The sequence below is a fragment of the Pongo pygmaeus genome, chromosome 15 (assembly GCF_028885625.2).
Source record: "Pongo pygmaeus isolate AG05252 chromosome 15, NHGRI_mPonPyg2-v2.0_pri, whole genome shotgun sequence".
In the NCBI taxonomy this organism is placed as follows: Eukaryota; Metazoa; Chordata; class Mammalia; order Primates; family Hominidae; genus Pongo; species Pongo pygmaeus.
In genome coordinates this window covers 60,620,669-60,642,930 of record NC_072388.2, presented here as the reverse complement: position 1 = coordinate 60,642,930, position 22,262 = coordinate 60,620,669, and the positions used below count along the sequence as shown (strand labels likewise).

Genomic DNA, 22,262 nt, shown 5'->3' with positions numbered 1-22,262 from the left:
ATTAGGGACATTTTAACATTCCTGTGAATATTCACCCTTGGGGTATTACACATGGATTCTCTTCCCACTTTGCTCACTTTGTACCTCCCCTACTCATGTGAGAAAATGATTTTTTAAAAATGCATCAAAGTTCGGCTATGAATAAATGTTATTCACAAAAGAGATTCATTTTCAGGTGAATATTCTGAACAACGTCAAGCTTTGTGGCCAATGGGCATAGGCAGTAAGTACAAAGGAAGGGGCCAGTGGCAGCCAGGGCTCTGGTGGAAAGACAGTAGGAGAAAAAGGAAAGACATTTTGTTAAGGAGAAGCGAGGCAAGCCCAGCATGATAGAAAGAGGCCTGAGATGAACCAGGAAAAAATGCCTATCCATCCTCTCACCCCATTTCATTCCTGATTGGCTGTGGCATGGTGGTTTCTCTTCAGATAATGGGAAAAGCCTATAACTCTTTCAGGGAAAGAATTATGCTTTTTCAACCAAGGACTCTCCAAGCTTGCAATAGCAAACATTAGGGACTATTTGAGATCATATACTTAAATTTCACAGGTTTTTATAACTCATGGGTCCTCTTTTCCCAGGAAGGATCTATCTACAATCAGTATTTTAGTTGGCCCATTCTCAGTAAAACATTGAACCCTCTTTAACAAATGATTGCCTTTCATGAAAAAACCAAACAGATAAGGCTAATGAAATTGCTTTTGGATACATCCTATCTATGAATACAATGTTTTAATATGAGTCTCATCTGTATTCTACTCAAAATCAAATTATTGTAACTGTTTACCAGAAAAGATTAATGAATTATTTTTACCAATGTGTAAACAATTTATGCAAAACTAAACATAGTCAATAGAGATTGAATTAGGCATCCAAACAGACAAGAGCTAACTCCCTGCCCTGAAAGAGAATAAAACAAGAGAAGCCATGAGCTGTGATGAGGGCAGCTGAACCAACGTCTGTATTTCCGAAAGCACAAAACAGAGTAGAAAGAATTCAATAGGGATGTGCCCTGGGTCTTAGCAGCCCAACACCTTCCTACTCAGTTCCTCTTCTCAGTTACCACAGAAAATAATGAGCAAGAAATTGTCTTCTCTTGAGAAGAAACAGGAAGGGGCAGGAAAAGCACAGTGAAGAGTTGAAGCTGCTGAGATCCAGTTAAATTCATGTGAACTAATGCAGGGAGATCTCAAACATGTTTCAAATCAAGACTTATCTTCAAATTGGCTGTATTAAGAACTTTTAAATTTAGATAAGACAGCCCCAGGTATGATGGTATATTAAGGGAGAAAATTATAAATAAACCAGATATCCAAAAATAGGGGAAGACCTAGCATAAAAAAAGATAAATATTTAAGAGGATTGATATCCCAGTTACCCTGACTTGATCTTTACACATTATATGAAAGTATCAAAACATTATATATGTACTCTAAAAATAGGTACATCTATTATATATCAATTAAAAATATGTATTTACAAAGAAATAAACAAAAATAAGGGAAGAATTTATGAGTATGCATTGGGCCATTCATTATGCATCAATCAATGCTATAAGACAATATATCAAATGTTTATAATTGTTTTAAAATCAAGGTATGAAGCTGCATACATAGTGTGATTGAAACTATTGATAACTACTATTTATTGAATACTTCATATTTTATTTTCAATCCCTGCTACAATATTGCAAGGAAGGTACAATTATCCACACATTTTACTGGTAAGAAAATGAGTCTTAAAGAAGATAATAGTCCCAAGATAAAAAAGAATTAAAAGTGGAACACTGATAATAAATTGTAGGGTCAAGCAACTCCAAAGTCTCATTTTACTAACAATATTGCCTAAAAACTTCATAGAGGTCAAAAAAATACTGAAAGAAAATGTGCTATGACAACACTTTATAGAATGGCATTTTATATCATTTAATATATAATGGTATTGTTTTTATAATTATTGTAATTTCATGTGGAAAAGTTAGTTAAGGAATCCAGCTCTGATCATAATATAGTAATAGGGATTAAATTTATCTTTCTGCCTTAAACAACCACAACACTGGACAAAATACATAAAATAATGGTTTTTAAAGATGCAGGAAAGCAGGCAACACTAAATGGTGATCCCTGAGAGAAAGAACAAATGAATAAAGTGATCCCTGTGGGTGCTCCAGCTCACTGCCTGGAGAGCAGGTCACGGGACAGGGAAGGAGAGCCCAAACAGACCCAGAACAGGGTCTTGCTGAGTTGAACAGAAGCAGGGTGGAGTTTGGGGAAGCCACAGTGACTAGAATTTGTGGGGTAAAGCACTGCAGAAGAGACATTCACAGACAGGATTTCCTTTGAGTCTTTGAGTACAGATCAGCACACGTGTATTAAGAAACTAACGAGACCAGGAAAAGAACCACCAGAAAGGTACAATCAAAAAATCCCTAGAGCTCATAAAAAGCTGGGAATAATTTATGTTGTCACTAGCCAGTGGGCAAAAAATACTAACATACGGAGTATAAAGTGGAATACTTAAAGGTTGATTGCCTCATTAGTAGGGCCAAATTAGCAATAGATTATGGGATGATTTATATCCACCTAAAAAGGTTTAAAAGCAAGTTTCAACAAAACTAGATGAAGTCAAGCTGGCTTAACTGCCTTCCAGAACATAGCCAAAAATACTTACAGAAATAAAATGAACCACCATCCAACAATATAAAATTTACAATATCTAACATCCAACCAAAAATTACCAGGCAGGCAAAAAAGAAAAATGGGGAGTGGGAGGGATTCAATAACTACAAACAGACCCAGTAATGACAGAGATTATAGAATTATTAGGCAAGGTAGTTAAAACGGTTATTATAAATGTACTCCACAAAGGCATATTGAGAACAGAAATGAAAGATAAAAAGAGACATAAGTCAAATTTATGGAGATTAATAATATAATAACTGAGATGGAAAATACACTGATGAGATTAACAGAAGATTAGGTATTGTAGAAGAATTAGGGACATGAAGACATTGCAATAAAACCTAGACAAAATAAAACACACAGAGTAAAAAGATTTTTAAGAAAAGAAATTCAAAAGATGACAACATCATGTGGCCTACCATACATATAACTGGAGTCTCAGAGAAAAGAAGTGTAGCAAAAATATTTGAAGAAACAATTGGTCAAAAAATTTTACCAATATGAAGAAAATTATAAACCTACATATCCAAGGAGTTTGGTAAACCCCAAGCAGAAACAATAAGAACACCAAAGTAAAGTACATCATCATCAGATATTTAAAAAAACAGTGACAAAGAAAAACTGAAAAGCAGGCAAGAAGAAAAAAGACATCACATTACATACAAAGGAACAGCAATGAGAATGACAATATATTTCTCATCAGAAATAATGCAAGTCAGAAGACAGTGAAACAACATATTTAAAGCAACGAACAAAATAGCTGGCAAACTAGAATTCTATATCTAGCAAAAATATCCTTCAAAAATGAAAGTAAATACTTTTTCAGATATGCAAAATCTAAAAGAATATATCATAAGCATCATTGCACATAGTAAAGGAAGTCCTTCAGTAAAAGGCAAATAATACCAGATGGAAATTTGTATCTACACAAAGGGATGAAGAGCATCAGAAATGGTAAAACAGTGAGTAGATATAAATTTTTTCTTATTTTTAATATACTTAGAAGATAACTTCTAAAGCAAAGATAATAACATATTGCTGCGTGTCTTGGTCAATTTGGGCTTCTATAACAAATTAGCAGACTGGGTGGTTTAAACAACAAATATTTATTTCTCACAGTTCTGTGGGGAGGGAAGTCCAAGTTCAAGGCACTGGAAGATGTAGTGTCTGGTTAGAGCCTGCTCCCAGGTTTGCAGATAGCCATCTTCTCTTCATAACCTCACATGGCAGAGAACAAAAAAAAGAGAAAGAAAACTCTCTCATGTCTCTTATTATAAGGACCCTAATCCCATTCATGAGGGATCCATTCTCTTGACCTAACTATCTCCCAAAGCTTTCACCTACAAATGACATCACATTGGGCATTAGGCTTCAACAGGTGAGTTGTGGAGGGATACAAACGTTCAGTCCATAGCAGTTGGGTGTATAACATATATGGCAGTAAAATGTATGACAGCAACACAAAGACCAAGAGAAATAGAACTATACAATTTTAAGTTTCTTAAAATATGTGGGAATCACTGTAATATTATTTGAAAGTAGATGTTGATAAATTTAAAAGTTATACTGTAAACTCTAGAGCAACCATTAAACAACAAAAAAGATATAGCTAATAAGCCAAAAAAAAACCTAAAATATAATATTAATAAATTTTCATTTAATCCAAAAGAAGGTAGAAACAAAGCAAAAAGAATAAAGACAGGTAAGACAAATAGAAAACAAATAATAAAATGGTAGGTTTAAATCCAACCTTAAATGGAAATGTCTAAACTCACTAACTAAAAAGCAGACTATAAAATTGGATAAAAGGACAATACTCAACTATGTATGCTATCTACAAGAAATACACTTTAAGTAAAAGGACAGAATTATTACAAGTAAAAAAGATAGAAAAAAGATAAACCACACTAAAACTAACCGAAATAAAGCTGAGTGGCTATACTAAGGTTAAATTTCAGAATAAAATATTACCAAAGAAAAGGATCATTTCATAATGATAAAGGGATCAAGTCATCAGGAGTATGTAGAAATCCTGAATGTTTATTCAGATAATAAAAAACTTCAAAATGCATGAAGCAAATGCTGATGGAACTAGAAGGATAAATGTACAGACTAATTCATAAGCATTGTTGGATATTTTAATACCAGAACCTCAATAATTGATAGAAAAAGTAGACAGAAATTCTGTAAGGATACAAAACACTAGAAAAACACTATCAATAAAGTTAATCAGCATTTATAGAACAACCAACAAAAACAAAATATTCTTATAAAGTGAACATGGGACATTTACCCAGACCATAATCTGGGCAACAAAACAACTCTTAACACATTTAAAAGGAATCACCTCATACAAATGTTATTGAAAGAGAGTTAAATAAGAAATCAGTAATAAAAAGGTTTCTAGACAGTTCCCCCAAATATTTGGAAACTAAAGAACATACTTATAAATATCCCATGATTAAAAGAAGTCAAAAGGGAAATTTAAAAAATTTTTGAAATGAATAAAAATGAAGACAAAATATACCAAAGTGTATGCAATGCAGCAAAAGCAGTGCTTATATTATAAAAATACAAAGATTTAAAATCAATGCTTCCATTTTAAGAAATCTGACAAATAAGAGCAAAATATAACAAAGTAAGCAGATGAAAGGAAATAATAAGCAGATGAAAGCAAAAATCAATGAAATAAAATTTTTTTAAATAACAAAAAAAATCTAAACCAGATGTTATTTCTTTGGAAAAAAAAGTAAAATTGATAAACCTCTAATCACACTGATTAAGATTAAAAAAAAGAGAGAAGACACCATTCTCAGAAAACAGAGAAAGAACATCTCTTTAAATCCTATAGACATTAAAAGGCTAATGGGAATATTATGAACGACATTATATCAATAAACTTGAAAACGTTAATGAAATGGACAAGTTTCTTGAAACACACATACTACCAAGGTCTACTCAAAAAGAAACAAAACACAAAAATAGCCTAATATCAAAATGCTCACCATCACTGGCCATCAGAGAAATGCAAATCAAAACCACAATGAGATACCATCTCACACCAGTTAGAATGGCAATCATTAAAAAGTCAGGAAACAACAGGTGCTGGAGAGGATGTGGAGAAATAGGAACACTTTTACACTGTTGGTGGGACTGTAAACTAGTTCAACCCTTGTGGAAGTCAGTGTGGCAATTCCTCAGGGATCTAGAACTAGAAATACCATTTGACCCAGCCATCCCATTACTGGTATATACCCAAAGGATTATAAATCATGCTGCTATAAAGACACATGCACACGTATGTTTATTGGGGCACTATTCACAATAGCAAAGACTTGGAGCCAACCCTAATGTCCAACATGACAGACTGGATTAAGAAAATGTGGCACATATACACCATGGAATACTATGCAGCCATAAAAAATGATGAGTTCATGTCCTTTGTAGGGACATGGATGAAATTGGAAATCATCATTCTCAGTAAACTATCTCAAGAACAAAAAACCAAACACCGCATATTCTCACTCATAGGTGGGAATTGAACAATGAGAACACATGGACACAGGAAGGGGAACATCACACTCTGGGGACTGTTGTGGGGTGGGGGGAGGGGGCAGGGATAGCTTTAGGAGATATACCTAATGTAAATGATGAGTTAATGGGTGCAGCACACCAGCATGGCACATGTATACATATGTAACTAACCTGCACATTGCGCACATGTACCCTAAAACTTAAAGTATAATAATAATAAAATAAAATATCTAACAAAAAAAACAAAAAAAAAGCCTAATATCTATTAAAGAAATTGAATGTATAGCTTAAAAAAAAAAAAAAGAGCCTCCAGGACTAGATAACTTCACTAGGAAATTCTAACAAACATTTTAAAACAAAATAATATCAGCTTTTCACAAACACTTCAAAAAAATGGAAGATTAGGAAATACCTCCCAACTCATTCTATGAGGTCAAAATTATCTTGATATCAAAGCTAAGGAAAAACTATAAGGAAAAGTTGTTTTAATTTTTATTTTTAATGATGTGTACATTATAGTTTTACATATTTATGGGGTTCATGTGATGTTTTGATACAGGCATACAATTTTTAATTATCAAATCAGCCTTTATCATTTCTTTGTGTTAGGAACATTCCAATTCCATTCTGTTAGTTATTTTAAAATACACAATAAATTATGTTAACTACTATCACCCTATTGTGCTACTCAATACTAGATATTATTCATTCTAACTGTATTTTTGTACCCATTAACTATCTCCACTTTATGGCCCCCTCGCCACTACCTTTCCCAGACTCTGGCAACGATTATTCTACTCTCTACTTTAGGGAAAGAAAATTTAGACCAATATTTTTCATGAACAAGAATACAGACACACAAAACTCTTAAAATTGTATCCAAAGAAACCCAACCTAAAAGAGGTAATACGTAAGAACAAGTGGAGTTTATCCCAATAATACAAGACTGATTCAACATTTAAAACTCAATGTAATTCAACATATTAACAGACTAGTTAAAGAAAACCATATGATCTTCTCTACAGATGCAGAAAAAGCACTTGGCAAAATTCAACATCTATTTTTGATCAAAACTTTCAGCAAACTAGGAATAGAAGGAAACTGCCTCAACTTCATAAAGAGCATCTATGAAAAATCTACAAGCAACAGCAGACTTAACGGTAAAAGACTAAATGCTTTCCCCCAAGACTGGGATAAAGGTCACCCTATTCAACAGTACAAACTTGTTAAATCACTTCCTAAGTCTTTCATATTTCTTATGCTGATGTAAATAGTATTGTTTTTTATTGTAAATAGTAATGTATTTTCATGGTAAATAATATTGTTTTAAGTTAATTGCTAGTATATAAAAAAACAATTTTTGTATATTTTCCCTTGCATCTTGTTAGACTCATTTATTAATTCTAGTAGCTTTTATGTAGATTCCAATTCATAGTTCAGAGCATATGGGTCTTCTAGACATTGGGTATAGGGGAAATTCACTGAAGACAAACTAGCAAAATTCTCACAAACCACATGAGAAAATGAGTCACTGTGAGGTTAAATCTGCAAATAAAGGGTTTTACTTCCTCCTTTTCAACCTATATGCCATTTATTTCTTTTTCTCAACAAATTTTAATGTACAAACAAGAAAATCCAGGGAGAATTTATTCATAGAAAATGATGAGTTAATTCTAAAATTTACATGGAAATAAAATGAGCTAGATTACCCAAAACAGGATTGAAAAAATGAAAAAGAAAAAGATATACACTACCTGATTTCAACACTTATTATATATAAAGCTACAGTAATCAAAGCAGTATTGTATTAGCATAAAGACAGACATATAGAACAATGAAAGAGAAGAGAGACTCCAGAAATAATCTCAAACATACATAAATACTTTTCAAGAAAAATGCCTAGGTAATGCAACCGGGAAAGGATAATCTTCAACAAGTGCTATTAAAATAATTACATGTGCATATGAAAAAAAATGAGCCTAGACCCTTAGCTCACAACATAAGCAAAAATATAAAATGCATCACAGATCTAAATGTAACATCTAAAACTATAAAACTTCTAGGAAAAAACATTAGAGAAAATTCTTTTGACTTTGGATTGGGCAAAGATTTCTTCTGTAGAACACAAAAGGCACTAAATATAAAAGAAAAAACAATTGGATTTTATCAAAATTTAAAATTTTTACTCTTTAAAGCATGCTGTTAGAAAAACTAAAAGGCAAGCCACAGACTGCAGGAGAATATTTGCAAAATATATATCTGACAAAGAACTTGTATGCACACTAAAGAACCCTCATGATGCAATAATAAGACAAACATAATTTTTAAATGAACAAAAGATTTGAACACATATATTACCAAAGAAGAGGTATAGATGGCAAATAAGCATATGAGAAGATGGTCAACATCATTAGTCATTGGGAAAATGCAAATTAAAACCAACATGAGATACCTTCTTATAACCATGAGAATGACAAAAATAAAAATAAATTGACGATATCAAGTATAATAGAGGATGTAAAGCAACTGGAAATGTCATACATTGCTAGGGAGAATACAAAATGGTACAGCCACTGTGGAAAACATTTTGGCAATTATTTTTTCCTTTCTCCCCCACCCTCCTCTTCCTTTTTTGGCAATTTTTTATAGAGGTAAATGTGTACCAATCTACCATATAACCCAGCCCCAGCAAGTCAACTCCTAGGTATTTACCCAAGAAAAATTAAAGCATGTATCCACACAAATACTTATACACGAGTATTCATAATAGTTTTTTTTTTTCAGACTACAAAGGTGGTTTCCTTTATTTTGGTAAACTTTAAAGATCTCATTTTGATACTAATTCAAAATGCCAAATAGAATGACCCACTTTCTGAATAATTAAAACAATTTACATTTTAAACGTGTATTTCTGTAGGATGTATTCTATCATCTGAAATATTAATAAGATCCAAGAATTTAAGTAAACTGATCCTAAGTATATAATCTGTGATCAATTTCATAAGACTAAGTTTACTACACCTTAATTCCAGATATAAAATGATTTAGAAAGCATTTTGACTGGGGGAGGTGGAAAATAAGGACAGGTAAATGATCTGCAGCTTAAATACAAAATCCTGTCACATTACATCTCACATGTTCAAGACACCCTCCATGTGCTGAAAAAAAGATGATTCCCAGAAACAGTATAATCCATTAATAAGTCACCCAATATATAACAATTTTAAAAACTCCTTATAAAAAAGGAGTCCATGTATTCACAGATACTGTAGAATCTCCAGCTCCTATGTATATTACTGAAAAATGCAAATAAATATATCTTTGCGGTATTACGGCAATCCACATCTTTCCCATCAGACTATACCAGTCACCTTAGTACTGTGGAAATGTTCCACCGTTTGGGGCAGCCCAGGCCATGAGGTCTCCCACAATATTCCAAACTGTTAAAGAGTGTAACTCTTGAGCTGCTGATGAGGCCTGGAGGATCTTCACCGCTTTCTGTGATTCATTTCCCAGTTTGTAAATCACATAAATGAGGAAAGCAGCCCCTTCTTGTGTGCCCTGCTTCCCTTCCCGGACTGCTTCTCCTAAGAGCTTCAGGCTCTCCGCATCCCTGCGTTCCAAATATTTCAGAGGGACGTGTAGGGCATGAGGCAAAAGACAGATAGATGTTCACCTCCATCTTAGGCCTGATGTCCAGCAACAGATGGGGTGCCCCAGAATCCAGAAGTCGCTTATAGTCGGTGACAGAAACACGATCCTCTGGGCTCAGTAACTGCAGGGAGTGGCATTTATCGGTGGCTGAGGAGCCACAGAAGGCTTCATAGTCCAGCAGAGGAGTCACAGTGGGCCATTTCTCACAAGCTGCACAGTCGAGCCTGCAGCTCCGCAGCCGAATACCGCGGAAATGCCCTCTCAGGGCATCAAAGAGCAACAGGCTGCCACTGTAAGAGGGGCCCAGACTCGCAGCGATTTTCAGCACTTTCAAGGCCTGCAGGCAGCCCAGGACCCCGGTTACGACACGGAGCATCCTGGCGTCCACGCAGTTGGTCACTGTCTCCGCTGGGGGTGGCTGGGAGAATATGCAGCGATAGCAAGGCCCACCGTCATAATGGTAGACTGTGATTTGGCCCTCCAGGCGCAAGGCACTGGCAGACACTAGGGCCCAACCGGCCAGCACACATGCGTCATTAACCAGGTAGCCAGTGGACACGTTGTCCGAGCAGTCGGCCACCACATCATATCGGCGGACCGGGTCTAGGGTAGTGACCGGCATAAAAGGGCCTGAGTGTACCGCACTCATTCCACCGCCAAATTGAGGCCGCGCAGCGAGGCGGCGGCCGAAGCGGCCTTGGCCTGTCCAGCCAGTGCCTCGCCACGTAGCACTTGGTGGGCCAGGTTGCTCATCTCTACCACGTCATAATCCACAAGGCCAAGGCGGCCCACGCCGGCCGCTGCCAAGTACTGCGCCAGTGGACAGCGGAGCCCACCGCAGCCCACGACTAGCACGTGCCTGTGCACGCCCAGCCCGGGCAGCACTAACTGCCGGCTATAGCGCAGAATCTCATCCCAGAACAGAGCGGCCTTCTGCGGCAGTGGCAACACCGAAACCAGCCATTCTGGCTGCGGTTCCCGCTCCGCCAAAAGGGCCGCCGCCAGCTTCTGTTTCAGGGAATTCAATTCCTCCTCACGTTGGACAACGTCAGCCTGTAAGGGGAGTACCTCCTCCTGGGTCGTAATAGTTTTATTCATAATAGTCAAAAATTTGAAACAACCCCAAGTCTACCAATTGGTGAATGGATAAACAAATTGTGGTCTATTCATACAAAAGTATATTCCTCCACATAAAACAGAACAAATTACCAGAATAGTCCATGCAGTATTGAAGAACAAAGTTGGAGGACTGATACTACCCAACTTCAAGACATGCTATAAAACTACAGACAATGTAGCATTGGTGAAAGAATAAATTGATCAATAGAATAAAACAGAGGGCCAAGAATTAGACCCACATACATACAGTCAACTGATTTTTGACAAAGGAGCAAAGGCAATACAATGGAGCAAAGATAATCTTTTCAACAACTGGTGCTGGAACAACTGGGCATTGATATGCAAAAAAAAATGAACCTAGACAGGCATTTCACCCTTCACAAAAATTAACTCAAAATGGATCACAAAAATTAACTCAAAATGGATCACAGCCTTAAATGTAAAACACTAAACTACAAAACCCCTAGAAGATAACATAGGAGAAAATCTAGATGATCTGGATTTGGTGATGATTTTTTAGATGCAGCACCAAAGGCACAATCGACAAAAGACAGAACTGATAAGTTGGACTTTATTAAAATTAAATATTTCTGCTCTGTGAAAGAGAAAGTCAAGTGAATGAGAACATATGCCACAGACTGGAATAAAATATTTGCAAAACACTATCTGATAAAGAACTGTTATCCAAAATATACAAAGAACTCTTAAAATTCAACAGTAAGAACACAAACAACCTGACTGAAAAATGGGCCAAAGAACTTTACAAACACCTCACCAAAGAAGATGCGCAGATGGCAAATAAACATGTAAAAAGATGTTCCAGATTATATGTTGTCAGGGAAAGGTAAATTAAAACAATGAGATACACATGTATAAGAATAGCCAAAATCCAGAACACTGGCAACACCAAATGCTGCAGAGGTTGTGGAACAATAGGAACTCTCATTCATTGCTGGTGGGAATGCAAAATGGTACAACCACTTTGGAAGACAGTTTGGAAGTTTCTTACCAAACTAAACACACTTTTACCATATGATCCAGCAGTCATTCTCCATAGTATTTACCCAAAGGACGTGAAAATATATGTCCACACAAAAAACCGCACATGAATGTTTATAGCAGCTTTATTCATAATTGCCAAAACTTGGAAGCAACCAAGATGACCCTCAATAGGTAAATGGATAAACAAACTGTGGTGAATCTAGACAATAGAACATTATTCGGTGCTAAAAAGAAATAAGCTATCAACCCATGACAAGCCATGGAAGAAATTTAAATGCATATTACAAAGTGAAAGAAGTCAATCTGAAAAGGCTACATGCTGTATGATTCCAACCATATTACATTATGGAAAAGACAAAAACTGTGGAGACAGTAAAAATATCAGTAATTGCCAGGGGTTAGAAAGGGCAGAAGGATGAATGCACAGAGCACAGAAGATGTTTACGGCAGTGAAACTACTCTGTACGACACTATAATGATGAATGCATGTCACTAAACATTTGTCCAAACTCAGAGAATGTACAACACCAAGAGTGAACCTTAATGTGAACTCTGGACTCTGGATGAAGAAGATATGCCAGCATAGGTTCCTCAGTGTTAACAAATATATCAGTCTAGTGGGAGATGCTGATAGTGAAGAAGGCTGTGCATGTGTAGGGGCAGGGCGTAGGTGGGAAATCCCTGCACCTCCCCTTCAATTTTAGTGTGAACCTAAAACTACTCTAAAATATGTCTACTTTTTTTCTGTTTTTTATTTTATTATTATTATACTTTAAGTTTTAGGGTACATGTGCACAATATGCAGGTTAGTTACATATGTATACATGTGCCATGCTGGCGTGCTGCACCCATTAACTCATCATCTAGCATTAGGTATATCTCCTAAAGCTATCCCTCCCCCCTCTCCCCACCCCACAACAGTCCCCAGAGTGTGATGTTCCCCTTCCTGTGTCCATGTGTTCTCATTGTTCAGTTCCCACCTGTGAGAATATGCGGTGTTTGGTTTTTTGTTCTTGAGATAGTTTACTGAGAATGATGATTTCCAATTTCATCCATGTCCCTATAAAGGACATGAACTCATCATTTTTTATGGCTGCATAGTATTCCATGGTGTATATGTGCCACATTTTCTTAATCCAGTCTATCATTGTTGGACATTAGGGTTGGCTCCAAGTCTTTGCTATTGTGAATAGTGCCCCAATAAACATACGTGTGCATGTGTCTTTATAGCAGCATGATTTATAATCTTTTGGGTATATACCCAGTAATGAGATGGCTGGGTCAAATGGTATTTCTAGTTCTAGATCCCTGAGGAATTGCCACACTGACTTCCACAATGGTTGAACTAGTTTACAGTCCCACCAACAGTGTAAAAGTGTTCCTCTTTCTCCACATCCTCTCCAGCACCTGTTGTTACCTGACTTTTTAATGATTGCCATTCTAACTGGTGTGAGATGGTATCTCACTGTGGTTTTGATTTGCATTTCTCTGATGGCCAGTGATGGTGAGCATTTTTTCATGTGTTTTTTGGCTGCATAAATGTCTTCTTTTGAGAAGTGTCTGTTCATGTCCTTTGCCCACTTTTTGATGGGATTGTTTTTTTCTTGTAAATTTGTTTGAGTTCATTGTAGATTCTGGATATTAGCCCTTTGTCAGATGAGTAGGTTGCAAAAATTTTCTCCCATTTTGTAGGTTGCCTGTTCACTCTGATGGTAGTTTCTTTTGCTGTGCAGAAGCTCTTTAGTTTAATTAGATCCCATTTGTCAATTTTGGCTTTTGTTGCCATTGCTTTTGGTGTTTTAGACATGAAGTCCTTGCCCATGCCTATGTCCTGAATGGTAATGCCTAGGTTTTCTTCTAGGGTTTTTATGGTTTTAGGTCTAAGGTTTAAGTCTTTAATCCATCTTGAATTAATTTTAGTATAAGGTGTAAGGAACAGATCCAGTTTCACCTTTCTACGTATGGCTAGCCAGTTTTCCCAGCACCATTTATTAAATAGGGAATCCTTTCCCCATTGCTTGTTTTTCTCAGGTTTGTCAAAGATCAGATAGTTGTAGATATGCGGCATTATTTCTGAGGGCTCTGTTCTGTTCCATTGATCTATATCTCTGTTTTGGTACCACTACCATGCTGTTTTGGTTACTGTAGCCTTGTAATATAGTTTGAAGTCAGGTAGTGTGATGCCTCCAGCTTTGTTCTTTTGGCTTAGGATTGACTTGGCGATGCGGGCTCTTTTTTGGTTCCATATGAACTTTAAAGTAGTTTTTTCCAATTCTGTGAAGAAAATCATTGGTAGCTTGATGGGGATGGCATTGAATCTGTAAATTACCTTGGGCAGTATGGCCATTTTCACCATATTGATTCTTCCTACCCATGAGCATGGAATGTTCTTCCACTTGTTTGTATCCTCTTTTATTTCATTGAGCAGTGGTTTGTAGTTCTCCTTGAAGAGGTCCTTCACTTCCCTTGTAAGTTGGATTCCTAGGTATTTGATTCTCTTTGAAGCAATTGTGAATGGGAGTTCACTCATGATTTGGCTCTCTGTTTGTCTGTTATTGGTATACAAGAATGCTTGTGAATTTGTACATTGATTTTGTATCCTGAGACTTTGCTGAAGTTGCTTATCAGCTTAAGGAGATTTTGGGCCGAGACGATGGGGTTTCTAGATAATACAATCATGTTGTCTGCAAACAGGGACAATTTGACTTCCTCTTTTCCTAATTGAATACCCTTTATTTCCTTCTCCTGCCTAACTGCCCTGGCCAGAACTTCCAACACTATGTTGAATAGGAGTGGTGAGAGAGGGCATCCCTGTCTTGTGCCAGTTTTCAAAGGGAATGCTTCCAGTTTTTGCCCATTCAGTATGATATTGGCTGTGGGTTTGTCATAGATAGCTCTTGTTATTTTGAGATACGTCCCATCAATACCTAATTTATTGAGAGTTTTTAGCATGAAGGCTTGTTGAATTTTGTCAAAGGCCTTTTCTGCATCTATTGAGATAATCATGTGGTTTTTGTCTTTGGTTCTGTTTATATGCTGGATTACATTTCTTCATTTGCGTATATTGAACCAGCCTTGCATCCCAGGGATGAAGCCCACTTGATCATGGTGGATAAGCTTTTTGATGTGCTGCTGGATTCAGTTTGCCAGTATTTTACTGAGGATTTTTGCATCAATGTTCATCAAGGATATTGGTCTAAAATTCTCTTTTTTGGTTGTGTCTCTGCCAGGCTTTGGTATCAGGACGATGCTGGCCTCATAAAATGAGTTAGGGAGGATTCCCTCTTTTTCTATTGATTGGAATAGTTTCAGAAGGAATGGCACCAGCTCCTCCTACCTCTGGTAGAATTCAGCTGCGAATCCATCTGGTCCTGGACTGTTTTTGGTTGGTAAGCTATTAATTATTGCCTCAATTTCAGAGCCTGTTATTGGTCTATTGAGAGATTCAACTTCTTCCTGGTTTAGTCTTGGGAGGGTGTATGTGTTCAGGAATTTATCCATTTCCTCTAGATTTTCTAGTTTATTTGTGTAGAGGTGTTTATAGTATTCTCTGATGGTAGTTTGTATTTCTGTGGGATCGGTGGTGATATCCCCTTTATCATTTTTTATTGCGTCTATTTGATTCTTCTCTCTTTTCTTCTTTATTAGTCTTGCTAGCGGTCTATCAATTTTGTTGATCCTTTCAAAAAACCAGCTCCTGGATTCATTAATTTTTTGAAGGGTTTTTTGTGTCTCTATTTCCTTCAGTTCTGCTCTGCTCTTAGTTATTTCTTGCCTTCTGCTAGCTTTTGAATGTGTTTGCTCTTGCTTTTCTAGTTCTTTTAATTGTGATGTTAGGGTGTCAATTTTGGATCTTTCCTGCTTTCTCTTGTGGGCATTTAGTGCTATAAATTTCCCTCTACACACTGCTTTGAATATGTTCCAGAGATTCTAGTATGTTGTGTCTTTGTTCTTGTTGGTTTCAAAGAACATCTTTATTTCCGCCTTCATTTCGTTATGTACCCAGTAGTCATTCAGGAGCTGGTTGTTCAGTTACCATGTAGTTGAGTGGTTTTGAGTGAGTTTCTTAATCCTGAGTTCTAGTTTGATTGCACTGTGGTCTGAGAGACAGTCTGTTATAATTTCTGATCTTTTACATTTGCTGAGGAGAGCTTTACTTCCAACTAATGGTCAATTTCGGAATATGTGTGATGTGGTGCTGAAAAAAATGTATATTCTGTTGATTTTGGTGGAGAGTTCTGTAGATGTCTATTAGGTCCGCTTGGTGCAGAGCTGAGTTCAATTCCTGGGTATCCTTGTTAACTTTCTGTCTCGTTGATCTGTCTAATGTTGACAGTGGGGTGTTAAAGTCTCCCATTATTATTGTGTGGGAGTCTAAGTCTCTTTGTAGGTAACTCAGGACTTGCTTTATGAATCTGGGTGCTCCTGTATTGGATGCATATATATTTAGGATAGTTAGCTCTTCTTGTTGAATTGATCCCTTTACCATTATGTAATGGCCTTGTCTCTTTTGATCTTTGTTGGTTTAAAGTCTGTTTTATCAGAGACTAGGATTGCAACCCCTGCCTTTTTTTTGTTTTCCATTTGCTTGGTAGATCTTCCTCCATCCTTTTATTTTGAGCCTATGTGTGTCTCTGCACGTGAGATGGGTTTCCTGAATACAGCACACTAATGGGTCCTGACTCTTTATCCAATTTGCCAGTCTGTGTCTTTTAATTGGAGCATTTAGCCATTTACATTTAAAGTTAATATTGTTATGTGTGAATTTGATCCTGTCATTATGATGTTAGCTGGTTATTTTGCTCGTTAGTTGATGCAGTTTCTTCCTAGCCTCGATGGTCTTTACAATTTGGCATGTTTTTGCAGTGGCTGGTACTGGTTGTTCCTTTCCATGTTTAGTGCTTCCTTCAGGAGCTGTTTTAGGGCAGGCCTGGTGGTGACAAAATCTCTCAGCATTTGCTTGTCTGTAAAGGATTTTATTTCTCCTTCACTTATGAAGCTTAGTTTGGCTGGATATGAAATTCTGGGTTGAAAATTCTTTTCTTTAAGAATGTTGAATATTGGCCCCTACTCTCTTCTGGCTTGTAGAGTTTCTGCCGAGAGATCCACTGTTAGTCTGATGGGCTTCCCTTTGTGGGTAACCCGGCCTTTCTCTCTGGCTGCCCTTAACATTTTTTCCTTCATTTCAACTTTGGTGAATCTCACAATTATGTGTCTAGGAGTTGCTCTTCTCGAGGAGTATCTTTGTGGCTTTCTCTGTATTTCCTGAATTTGAATGTTGGCCTGCCTTGCTAGATTGGGGAAGTTCTTCTGGATAATATCCTGCAGAGTGTTTTCCAACTTGGTTCCATTCTCCCCGTCACTTTCAGGTACACCAATCAGACGTAGATTTGGTCTTTTCACATAGTCCCATATTTCTTGGAGGCTTTGCTCGTTTCTTTATTCTTTTTTCTCTAAACTTCCCTTCTCGCTTCATTTCATTTATTTCATCTTCCATCACTGATACCCTTTCTTCCAGTTGATCTCATTGGCTCCTGAGGCTTCTGCATTCTTCACGTAGTTCTCAAGCCTTGGCTTTCAGCTCCATCAGCTCCTTTAAACACTTCTCTGTATTGGTTATTCTAGTTATACATTTGTCTAAATTTTTTTCAAAGTTTTTAACTTCTTTGCCTTTGGTTTGAATTTCCTCCTGTAGCTTGGAGTAGTTTGATCATCTGAAGCCTTCTTCTCTCAACTCCTCAAAGTCATTCTCCATCCAGCTTTGTTCCATTGCTGGTGAGGAACTGTGTTCCTTTGGAGGAGGAGAGGTGCTCTGCTTTTTAGAGGTTCCAGTTTTTCTGCTCTGTTTTTTGCCCATCTTTGTGGTTTTATCTACCTTTGGTCTTTGATGATGGTGATGTACAGATGGGTTTTTGGTGTGGATGTCCTTTCTGTTTGTTAGTTTTCCTTCTAACAGACAGGAACTTCAGCTGCATATCTGTTGGGGTTTGCTAGAGGTCCACTCCCGACCCTGTTTGCCTGGGTACCAGCAGTGGTGGCTGCAGAAGAGCGGATTTTCGTGAACCGCGAATGCTGCTGTCTGATTGTTCCTCTGGAAGTTTTGTCTCAGAGGAGTACCCGGCCGTGTGAGGTATCAGTCTGCCCCTACTCAGGGGTGCCTCCCAGTTAGGCTGCTCAGGGGTCAGGGGTCAGGGACCCACTTGAGGAGGCAATCTGCCCATTCTCAGATCTCCAACTGCGTGCTGGGAGAACCACTACTCTCTTCAAAGCTGTCAGACAGGGACATTTAAGTCTGCAGAGGTTACTGCTGTCTTTTTGTTTGTCTGTGCCCTGCCCCCAGAGGTGGAGCCTACAGAGGCAGGCAGGCCTCCTTGTGCTGTGGTGGGCTCCACCCAGTTCCAGCTTCCCAGCTGCTTTGTTTACCTAAGCAAGCCTGGGCAATGGCGGGCGCCCCTTCCCCAGCCTCGCTGCTGCCTTGCAGTTTGATCTCAGACTGCTGTGCTAGCAATCAGCGAGACTCCGTGGGCGTAGGACCTTCCGAGCCAGGTGCGGGATATAATCTCCTGGTGCACCGTTTTTTAAGCCTGTCGGAAAAGCGCAGTATTGGGGTGGGAGAGACCCGATTTTCCAGGTGCCGTCTGTCACCCCTTTCTTTGACTAGGAAAGGGAACTCCCTGACCCCTTGGCACTTCCCGAGTGAGGCAATGCTTCGCCCTGCTTCGGCTCATGCTCGGTGTGCTGCACCCACTGTCCTGCGCCCACTGTCTGGCACTCCCTAGTGAGATGAACCCGGTACCTCAGATGCAAATGCAGAAATCACCTGTCTTCTGTGTCGCTCACGCTGGGAGCTGTAGACCGGAGCTGTTCCTATTCGGCCATCTTCATATGTCTACTTTTTAAAAGGGAATAAACATTGATGCACACAAGAACAATGATGAATCTCCAAAGCATTATGTTAAGTGAAAGAAGCCAGACACAAAAGATGACATATGATATGATCCCATCTATATAAAATTTTAGAGAAGACAAAACTATCATGATGGAAAGCAGATCACTGGTTTCCAGGGTCCGGGAGGTGGGAGAGGAGATTGACAGCACTGGGGGAGAAGGGAAATTTTTTGGCATGAGAGAAATATTCTACAAGATGAATGTGGTGGTAATTTCAAAACTATACATTTGTCAAAAGTTATAGGATGGTACACTTAAAACTGGTGAGTTTTTGCATGCAAATTATACTTTCATAAAGCTATAAGAATATAACAAGCACACATAGCTCACTTTATTGTACTGCATTTTATTGTGCCTTGCAGATACTGTGTGTGTGTGTTTTTTTTTACAAATTGAAAGTTTGTAGCAACCCTACATCAAGCAAGTCTGTCAGCACTATTTTTCCAAAGTATGTGCTCACTTTGTGACTCTGTGCCAGTATTTTTTAGCAATAAAGTATATTTAATTAAGGTAGGTATGTTTTTGGATATGATGCTATTGTATACTTAATAAACTATAGCATAGTGTAAACGTAACTTTTATATGCACTAGGAAACCAAAACATTTGTGTGACTCACTTTATTGAGATACTTGCTTTATTGCAATAGGCTGGAACTGAATCCGCAGTATCTCTAAAATATGCCTATGTAAGAATTCTATCAAACAGGCTGGGGCATGGTGGCCCATACCTGTAATCCCAGCATGTTGGGAGGCCAACGTGGGCAGATTGCTTGAGCCCAGGAATTTGAGACCAGCCTGGGCAACATGCTAAAACCCCGTTTCTACAAAAAATATAAAAATAAGCCAGGCATGATGGCACATGCCTGTGGTCCCAGCTACACGGGGGGCTGAAGCAAGAGCCTGAGCCCAAGAGATCAAGGCTGCAGTGAGTCATGTTTGCACTGCACTCCAGCCTGGGCAACAGAGGGAGACCCTGTCTCGAAAACAAAAAGGAGATTATCCAACAGAAAGTAAAAGGCATCTGTGATTCAACCATCCAGATACTACCACAGTTAAGACTTCTGTGCATTAAAATGTTTATATTTTTACAAAAAAAAATTAGTAAATTTTGCAACTTAATTTTGCAAATTGGTAAGCTTTTTTCACTTAAGATATCCTGAACATTTTTGTGCCCATAAAGAAATAGAATGACAACATGACCTCCAATGGCTACAAAATAGTCCACTGGATACATACAAAATAATTGATTCAGATTCCCTCTCAGTTGGTAAGCAGTATTGTGATGAATCTCATTATCAGGAATCCCACTCTCTGATCACCACCTTCCATACTTCTAGTTCACTCCTTCCTGGTCCTACATTCCAACTCCAGCCAACTTGATTCTTCCTGGTCCTAGATTCCAGCAATCCTACCACTTTTGTCACTGCCTCTCACCCTCCTCCTGATTGCTTTCTTCTTCCCCCAGCTTGAAATGCCATGGTCAGTCTCCATACACCTCACTTGAATACTTCCTAAACACTTGCATCTTCCCACTGCATTAGGCCCACTTAGCAAAAGCACACCCTGGTAAAATCCAACACTGCCTGTATCAACATAGCTAAACAAGGCTGGAGAAAAACACTCTTGAATTGAATGGCCTCACATGAAATTCATGGCCACAAGCCTCAGGTGGATCCTCAACGTAGTGCAGCAATCTTTCTACTTTTCACTACTCCATTTTCTCCCAGTCTCTTGGCCCAGCGCCTCTTAAACTATCTGTTGTGAGGACTAGATGTTTTTATTTCCAATCCATTATAGACCAATACTTTTTAAAAATACAATAAAAATGTTATAGCAATGTCAAGTGCTATAAAAGTTTCTAAAAGCTTACTCTCACTTTCTGTACTCATCTCCTGGCAAGTCAGTAACCAAGGGCTCCCCAACTGGCCACTTTGTGCACTGCAGTCCTAGATGACAAATCTCAAACTGCCAGCACCTCCCCACCTTATTCACCCTCAGTTGATCATCTTGCTTCCTCTTTCACTAAAAAGGAATGAAAGACAATCAGTTCTTACTGATATGCAAATGAGGTTTACAAAGGTTATTACTACACTCCTATAATTGTTTCTGTGCTGCTTTGCAAAAAAATGAAAACTAAAAATAAATCACACCCAAACAAATACAGGCTAGAATGGTTCCACTGAACCACAGAGGAAAAGACAACTATTGAGCCTAATTGAGGAGAAGGGTACTGTATATTTCTGTGGCAAATGTATGTGGGTACATGGACAAGGTCTGTCATCTATTTAGGGACTTGTTTTATATGCCCCCGACCTTATCCTCATCTTTTCGTTTTCTTTTGAATGTACTTTTCAAAACAAAGAATTATAAAATTGTTTCAACCTTAGAACTTTAAGATGCCTTCAAATGGATTTATGTTAGTCTTTAGGGAGTCAATGCGTTGCTGCTTATTTAAATACAGTTCGGTTGGAGTCCCAAGTGTGCCAATGTCCTCTCCACACTTCCCAGATGCCTTCATCTTCCTGTGAGCACTTGAGCTAGGAATCTCAGGTGACTTAATTTGGTTTTCCAGTACTGAGGAGGCTACATTGTCTTGGGTATATATCCAGGGGTTCGCCGTCTGGCATCAGAAAATTTAGGACACAGACACACACAAGGAGTTTAGGAGCAGAGGTTTAACAGGCAGAAGAAGAGAAACAGCTCTCTCTGTCGAGAGAGAGAGGGGTCTTCCGAGCAGAAAAGATGGGCTGGCTGTGGATGCACCGGATTTTATAGTGAAGCTTGAGGAGGTGGTGTCTGATTTAGGTAGGGCTCACAGATTGGTTCGATCAAATGTGACGTTTACAGGTGGTGGAGCCAAGATAGCCAAATAGGAACAGCTCTAGTCTACAGCTCCCAGCGTGAGCGACGCAGAAGACGGGTGATTTCTGCATTTCCAACTGAGGTACCGGGTTCATCTCACTGGGGAGTGTCAGAAAGTGGGTGCAGGACAGTGCGTGCAGCACACTGAGCATGAGCCAAAGCAGGGCAAGGCATCGCCTCACCTGGGAAGCACAAGGAGTCAGGAAATTCCCTTTTCTAGTCAAATAAAGCGGTGACAGACGGCACCTGGAAAATCAGGTCACTCCCACCCTAATACTGCGCTTTTCCAATGGGCTTATCAAACGGCACACCAGGAGATTATATCCCGCACCTGGCTCGGAGGGTCCTACGCCCACGGAGTCTCGCTGATCGCTAGCACAGCAGTCTGAGATCAAACTGCAAGGCGGCAGCGAGGCTGGGGGAGGGGTGCCCGCCATTGCCCAGGCTTGAGTAGGTAAACAAAG

The 22,262-nt window shown here is 38.5% G+C and overlaps 1 protein-coding gene and 1 pseudogene across 2 annotated transcripts in view; both read right to left on the bottom strand.

Moving 5' to 3' along the window:
- SYT16 (synaptotagmin 16) overlaps positions 1-22,262 on the bottom strand; it is a 342,174-nt gene that overhangs the window by 269,017 nt on the left and 50,895 nt on the right. The window lies entirely within an intron of this gene.
- Positions 9,586-12,727, bottom strand: LOC129012446 (adenylyltransferase and sulfurtransferase MOCS3-like; annotated as a pseudogene).